Here is an 8,676-nt window from a genome sequence, read left to right as displayed (position 1 = left end):
TACTACAGGACTTTGAATCTTGGTAGAGGTGTTCAGTGTCATACACTGTTTAGACAACCTGAAATGATGCTGCAGGTCAAGACAATGTGGGCATTGTAAGTTAGTCCTGTGGAAAGATATTATCTATGCCTCCTCTCTCTCTCTTATTTGAGCCTGTTTTTTCCACCTTTTCTTTAAATTTTCTGAGTTACTAGATCACATCCAAAACAAATTCCCTTTCTCCTTAAATTGATTCTGAATTTGCAAATAAGCACCCTGATTTATACTAACCACTCTGTTTTATGCTTCATTATATATTCTCTGCACAATCTTGACATCTCATTTTGAAAATCGTCAGGTAGACTGTAAACTTCATAAAAGGAGAAGCTGCTGTCAATTCTATCTCCTGTGGTGTTACCAGTATTTAATAAAGTTACAGCGACAAAACTCCTAATAATTGAATGATGAGAATAAGTGGAATCAGGGGAGGAGGAAGATGAATGAATATGGGTTTTGATAGGTAGAGTGAATGAAAAGAAATGCAGTGCCAATCATCCCCAGTGGAAAAGTGCTAAAATGTACATTTTACTTCCTACAGTAATGATGCAGGGGTGCTGGTAAAAAACTTGAGCAAGTGTTTCTATTTTTAAATGATCAGAGAAGTGTGTCAAAATGCTCACCAGCATACAAAAAAGGCTTGAAATGCAAATGCAAATTAAATGTCACTTAACCTTGCAATAGGAATCATAATGTCCTCTGTGAATTGTAATAGCTTCTCAAAAATCTGCTATTCTAAGAGAACAAATTGCACCCTTTCTGCAATTCCCACAAGGGAATATTTGCTACAGCATGAACGCTCAGTTGTCTGTGGGGCACTGGAAGATCAATTATTGTCACAAGCACATGATAAGTAAACATAACAAAGCGTGGCTTCAGGATTTTTACTGATTTCAATTTAATTTCTCAAAAAATTCAGAAACTCAATCTGCATATAATACTAGAAAGAAATTTCTCTGTGCTTTTCAGGAGGTTCTGCATTTCTAAAGAAACTGCTTTGAATACAGATGCAATTGAGTTGTTTGCATTGACTCAGGTAAAGGAAAAGACTTTCATTTTCTTCTATCACATTTAAACTTCAAAAGAAAAGCAACAAACGATTTTTACCAAATGTCAAAAGTCTTGCAACATTTATGCATCACCACACGATCTACAACCAATGAAAAACTGGATCCTACAATTTCACATTTTTCTATGAAGAGAAACCCTGAACTTACAATGAGCACAGGCTTCAGCTCTGGATTCTCTCAGTTCCACACCTTTCAGTCACAATGTTCATTCTCAAATATCTTTATTCACCTTTTTCTTTTCCCTCATGCTTCAGAGGGTAAAGAGATCTATTTAGGCAATGATTCCTAATCTTTTCTACTTCTTCATCTCTCTCCTTCTCTGTTATACTGTCAGCTTATCCCCTATTTATCCTTTTATAGTTACACATCTCCTCTGAGTGACTTAATCCTCTTGTCATTTTGTGATTATTTTATTTGCCATTTAAAATTACTTCCTTTATGAAATCTTAGAGTAAATTAGTCAAATAAATTTCTACAATACACATTGAAGTTCTATGAATCTGTATTATTATGGTAATTATGCCCTGAAGTCATTATGACTCTCTAAATGTTAAATTCAAAGACAATCTTTCACGATTTCCCTGTAATATTTGCATTTTGATTATTTCCTTGAATAGTAAGAGTGTGTACTATTCTGAATCTGCTATCACTGGCAATTTTCTCTCCCTGCTTCATCATTGTATTACTCCTTCTGCAGCAAAAAATGTGATTCGGAATAAAAGTCAAGCGTATCAGAATCACATGGGAAATATTTTTTAGATTATAGATTTTCATGACATAGATATTCTGAGAAAACTACTTTACTCTTTAGGTATCCAGCACAAGTGGTTTAAAAAAAAAAACAAAACCACGGCTTTAACTCAGTCAACTACAGATAGGAGTGAACCACATTCTATAGGTAGATTTTGCAATATTTAAATATTGCCCACATGAAGAAAAATGAGATAAGCATATTGAACACCTCGACTTTATCAGTGTGTGAATACAGAGCACTTTCATTTTTCTAGTTTTTGTCTGCAATTATACTAGAAGTGAAATTTTCTTTCTCCTCCTAGTTGCACATATTTATATTATCTTGGGAAGATTCCATAAATCCTTAGTTCTTTTTGGTTACTAAAAGTTCAGTCACTTTAAGACCACAATGTTATATCTGATTTCTACCACCCCATTCATCCACTGCTAATCACACTAGTCACTAGAATTTTTCACTAGAATTTTTCAAGTTCATGAAAAATAGATGAGAGTATTATCCATGTGGGAGCGTTTGTAGTTTTTTGTTCTTTTTTTTTTTTTAACCTTTTCTCTTAGCACCAATATTTTGAGAGATTAAAGATATGGCACACATTTTTAAGTGGCTCTCTTTAAGGCCCAAATTGATTCTCAATATTCTTCAGTTCACACTGAATGATAATGATGACATTTTTGTAGTTGGTATCCAAATGCTGTTTTCATAGGACACTGGCATAAGATCTCCTGAGTGCCCTGAGGCACTTGCCACTTGAAAACAAACTACCAATGATCCTTCCAGAAGAAAGAGCCTGAAAAACCTTTGTCTGTTAAAGAAATTTCTTACATAATTAAATATCTCATAATTTAGAAAACTGCAACACAGAAAATTCACCAGTAAATTCTTCCAGATACTTACAGAAAGAAATAATTCCAATGTTACAATTTCTCCAGAAAATAGAAGAAGAGGAAAAGCTCCCAACTCATATGATAGCAATACTGCCCTAGCATCAAAAATGAAGTGTTACTGGAACTAAAAAATATAAATATATTTACTTTTTCTGTTTTGTTTCATTTATCATAATGTATGTAGATGTATATTTTTCCTAATATGCCGGAGAAAAAAGAAAAGTATTAATAAACACATTTTATGAGGTATGATCTTAAACACTATGATAGCATATTTTTAATAAAGTACAGGGAGAATCCCAGCTATTGTCAGATACATCAGTTTCCCAAATACAAAAATTACATTGCCATGTCTGTAACATTTCGGAGGGGTTTAAATATTTTTGTTTAAGAATATTATACTATTTGCATAACCTCTAGAATAGCACTCCATGCAAGTGACACTGTTCTATCACCAAGACAAACACATAAATAAATCCCCCCAAATGGATTATATGGGGAAATGACAGCCATTTGTCATCTCTTTTTAAGAATCATTTCTAGAGACACTTTTCAAAAAAAATGAACAGTTTTTCCAGTTTTAAGTTATGCTTGTAGGCAATAAGCTTTAAAAATAAATGACTTCATTCTCAGCTTAAGCAATTCCTCAAATTTAATTAATGGTCAGATTTATAGACTGAAAAAGTTCTTCTATTCAAAACATGTATTTGCTATGGAAAATATTAATATATTATCAAAAGCAGAGTTATTTCTGCAATGTATTTGGTTTATATACATTAGGGAAATGTTTTATTTAGGCATAAACATTTTGTAGGTTTATATGTTCAATTAAAATTTACATGGATAGTATGATTTAAGACAAAATAATATTAATTGAAAAGAAACTATAATGTATATCAGAAGCTCATAATCTCAAAAACCTCTCCCCAAATGCTAAGAACTGTTCTCCAAAGGAAAAAAAAATGTCTTAAAAGGTTTTGGTGTATTCAGGGAGGAAAAAAGACAAAGAGAATAGACTTCTTTTATTTTAATTATTACTTACTGAAGAGGTAAAATATAAAACATTAAATGTTAAACACTGGCATATGATTTCAAAATCATCTTTTATAAACTGGTTTAACAAAATCTTATGGTAAATATTATCCAAATACATATTCTCATCTATGAGATGTAGGATCCAGAAATCCATTAAAAATAAATCTGAGTTTTTTATGCATTTATATTATATGCAATTATATACATATATGCAGTTATATATATATTCATATATATACACATATACAGTTATACATTTATGTACTATTATGATTTGGGAATCTAAATTCTTTTTTGTGGCCAGTTGATGTTCTTTTTTTTTTTTTAACTTTATTAGTACATGTTTGCCATACATAATGATTACTTTCACTGTAGGAAATTGGTACACATACATAACACATTCAATTTCTTCCCCCTCTCTCTACCCCCTTTTATTTTTCCAGAATCAGATGCATTTATTTGTAAGAACTTATAAAGTTAATTATTATATATACAAATTGAAAAACAGACTATTAGGCTAAAGAGCATATGAAACATGTAAGACAATTGTACTAAGTTAAGGTACACTTTTAGATACATTGTTCATGCTGGATAACAATACTTTTTTTCTCTTTATCCTTTTCCTATTATCTTTTTTATTTTGTTATATATATATAAAGTTTTTCATATAAGAGAAATAATGAGATACTTATGTTTGTCTGAATCGCTTCACTTAATATGGTCTCAAGATACATCCATCTTCCTACAAATGACTCAAGTTTATCCTTCTTTATGATAGATTAGTACTCTATTGTGTATAAATACCACATTTTCTTTATCCATTAATCTGTTGATAGACATATAAGCTGTTTCCAAGATTTAGTGTTATAAATTTCACTGCTGTAAACATGGGTATGCATACATCACTGTGGTATGATGTCTTTAACTCTTTGGGGAAGATACCTAGAAAGCAAACAGGTCAAATGGAATTTCCATTTTTAGTTTTTTGAGATATCTCTATAATAGTTGTATCAATTTACACTCCCACCAACAATGGACAAGGGTTCCATTCTCCCCACAGCCTCACCAGCATGTATTATTGGTTGATTTCTTCATAGTAGCCATTCTTTCTGGAGTGAGATGGAATCTCAGCATCTATTTGCATTTCTCAAATGGCCAGCTTATGTTGAGCAGTTTTTTATGTGTTTATTTGCTATCTGTATTTCTTTATCTGAGTAGTGTCTATTCATTACAGATCCCCATTTTTAAATTAGGGTTTTCAATTTTAAAGGTCTAATTTTTTTGAGTTTGTATATATTCTAGGTATTAGTCCTTTGTCTGAGGAGTAGCCGGTAAAATTTTTTTCCAATTCTGTATGTTGTCTCTTCACACTGTCAGTGGTTTCCTTTACTGTGGAGAAGCTTTTAAATTTGATGCGATCCAACTTTATTTTTCATATTTCTTGCACAACTGGGGTTTTCTTCAGAATGTCTTTGCCTAAATCCATGTCTTCAAACTCCCAAGAGTTTTATCTATTTTGCCTTCCAGCACGTTGTTTCTCTTCTGATATTTAGATATTTGATTCATTTTGATTTTAGTTTAGTGTATGGTGAGAGGTATGGGTCTAGATTCAACTGTTGGCATGTGGAAAGCCAGTTCTCTCAGTAGCATTTGTAAAAGAGGCTATCTCTGCTCAAGCAAAGGAACTTAGCCCCTTTGTCAAAGATAATACAGCTAAGTGTGCCTGGACTTGCTTGTGTAGCTTCTATTCTGCTTCACTGATATATAAGTCTGTTTTTTCCTCCAATACCATTCTGTTTTTATCAAAGTAGTTTTGTAGTATAACTTGAAGTTGGGGATTGTGATGTCCCCCTGCCTTGCCCTTGTTGGCCAGAATTGCATTTGTTATTCTAGGTCTCTTCTGGTTCCATATGAATTTTAGGATTGCTTTCTCCAATTCTGTGAGGAATGTTATTGGTATTTTTAATAGGATTACATTTTACTGTCATGACTTCTATTCAATAAAGTACTCAAAAATTAGCTAGAGCAATAAGAGAAAGAAATAAAAGGTATATGGATAGGGAAGGATGAAGTTATTATTTGCTGATTACTTGATCCTCTACATAGAAAACTCCAAAGATTTTACCAAAAAACTCCTAGAACTAATATCCAAATTTGGTAGCAGAGCAGGATACAATGTCAGTGCTCAAAAATCCATAGTGTTCCTGTACCCCAATAATAAACTCATCAAGAGGGAAATTAGTGAAATTGATATAGAGAAGTTTTAGATAACTTAATAGATTGAATATTAAGGTAATTGTAGAAGCAAAATAAGTAATGTGTTCTTTTAAGGTTTGCTTTTCCCATAACTCCTTGTTTAAGGTGAGGATTATCTGACTCTAACCAGTAACTTCATTACCTAACAAAGTTACCATGCCAGGGTGAATTTACAATATATATGGCCTATCTTGTGACTGTGACTTGTAAAAAGGAACTGGAATTGGATTTACATATCAAAGACCACTAGGGATGAGATAATGGCTAAAAAGGATACAAAAGGGGAAATGCTGAACAAAGGGGGGGGGGGCGCGATACTGACCACACTGGTTTCTGGTCTTCAGCCCACTTGAGAGAAGAAATTTTATTATTTTATCCAAATTCTGTGTCTCTGTGTAATTCTTTCCGAGATTTCTGCAACAAAATAATACCCTTCACAATAGCATCAAGAAAAATGAAATACTTAGGAATTAACCAAGGAAGTTAAAGATCTCTATTATGAAAACTAGTATGGTGAAAAAGGAGATTGAGGAGCATATCAGAAAATATAGATATCCCCTGTTCCTGAGTAGGCAGAAACAAAAGTCAAAATGTCCATATTTCTGAAACTGTTATATAGATTTAATGGAAACCTAAATTCTTGAGCCAATAAATTTTTTAATCTCTAGAAAAGAGGCTTGGTGGATCTGAGAATATCCTAATATTAAATAAAGTACTTTGTGTGTATAAGACAGAGAGAGATTGATTGATTTTACTTGGAGATGGTTCATAATATTCCTCATTTTTAATATCTTTCCATGACCAAAATATTTTGAGAAATATCTTGTTTTATAAAAGGAAATAGCTTAAAAGAAAAACATAGCTCACATTTTTCATATGAATATCTCCTTTATAATTAAATTACATTCTGGGAAAAATATCAGAAATGGTGGAGCTGACATGATGCTATGGAATAATCATGATACAGTTCATTACACATCATTTTGTCATTTCAATGGAGTAGTACTTATTTCTCATGACTTTATTAACTAGATTTTAAATGATGCACGTATCAAGACTATATATTTAGTTTGATATCTTTTCTGTCATGTTTTTGAATAGCCGATTAATCCCCATAAACATACTGTGTCAGTTTGCTACTACCCCAGTAACTCTGTGCAATAAAGCATCAGAAATTCCCTGCAGTGCCTATCAGTCAGACAGTTGAATGACTTTTTGTTGTTGTTGTTGGACTGGGCTTGTCTGGTTCCTTGCCATGGTTTAGATTTCCTCGATTTTATTGACTCCTTTGACTACTGAGCTATCTAGACAACTTCTCATATATGTGTCAGAAGTGTAAAAGAGCCATCATAACCACACAAGTTTATGTCTCTGCTAACATGACATCTGCACACTTCCTATTGGTTAAAGAAAAATTATGTAGTTTGTAGCCTGAGGAAACTGGAGCCCAGTTTGCCATAAGGTCATTGCAAAAGAGCAAATGTAAACCCGAAACACAGTGAAGAAATATTACCTACACCTAAAGGATCAAGTATAATATAGTATTAGCATGGCTGGATTTAGAGTAACAAGATCTCAATTTAAGTAATGATTCCATCCGGATAAATACTTTTCCAATACATAACACTGTATAAAATAATATTTGTCATCTGTGTATCACTTTTAATAGTAAGCCCATTTTAACTATATTGGTCCTGGCTATCCAGAAATTGGATATTTTTCCATTTTCTGATGTGCTCTTTCATCACTTTTTGCAGAGTATTGTTTTTATTGTAGAAGTCTTTCACATTTTTGGTTAGGTTACTTTCTAACCATTCAACTTTCCTTGATGCTCTTGTGTTATTATTTTCCTTTTTTCCCAGTGAGTCCATTATTGGTGTAGAGAAAGTTGATTTTTCTGTTGATTGTATATCCTGTTACATTGCTGAATTTTATTATTTATTCTAAAAATCTTTTAGTGGAATTTTTTTGGGTCTTTTATGGAAAGGATCATGTCACCTACATTTTTCTTATTTCTTTCCTACACAAATTGGTTTTATATCTTTGCCTTCCCTGATTGTATTAGCTAATGATTCAGGTACCATGTTGATTTTCCTTTTTTTTTTTTTTCTTTTTTGTATTGGAAACTGAACTCAAGACCTTGTGTTTGTCAGGCAGGCACGGTGCCACTGAGCTAAATCCTCCACCTCAGGTGCCATGTTGAACAGAAAATGCAACAGACATCCTCATTTTGCTCCTGATTTTACAAGGAAAGCTTTTAGTTTTTCCTCATTTAATATGATGTTGGCCATTACTTTATCAAAAATGTGATGCTGTTTCTGTATCACTTGAATAGATCATGTGATTTTTATCTTTTTGTTTATGTGATGTATTACATATATTCATTTATACATATGTTGTACCATCTTCGCATCCTTGGATGGTACCTGCTTAGTCATGATGTGTAATTGTTTTGATGATTTGTTGCATTTTCTTTTCCAGTATCTTGTAGACAACTTTTACACATGTGATCTTTGAAGAGATTGAACTGTAGTTCTCTTTCTTTGTTAGAACCTTGTCTGGTTTTGGAATCAGTTTAATGCTAACTTCCGAAAATAATTTTAGGAGCATACCTTCCCTTTTAATTTGATTAAATGTTTTGAGG

Source organism: Heterocephalus glaber, unplaced genomic scaffold, assembly GCF_053883595.1.
Source record: "Heterocephalus glaber isolate CG9 unplaced genomic scaffold, H.glaber_assembly_v1.0 deba00001600, whole genome shotgun sequence".
Classification (NCBI taxonomy): domain Eukaryota; kingdom Metazoa; phylum Chordata; class Mammalia; order Rodentia; family Bathyergidae; genus Heterocephalus; species Heterocephalus glaber.
Note: the sequence above shows the minus strand (reverse complement) of the source record.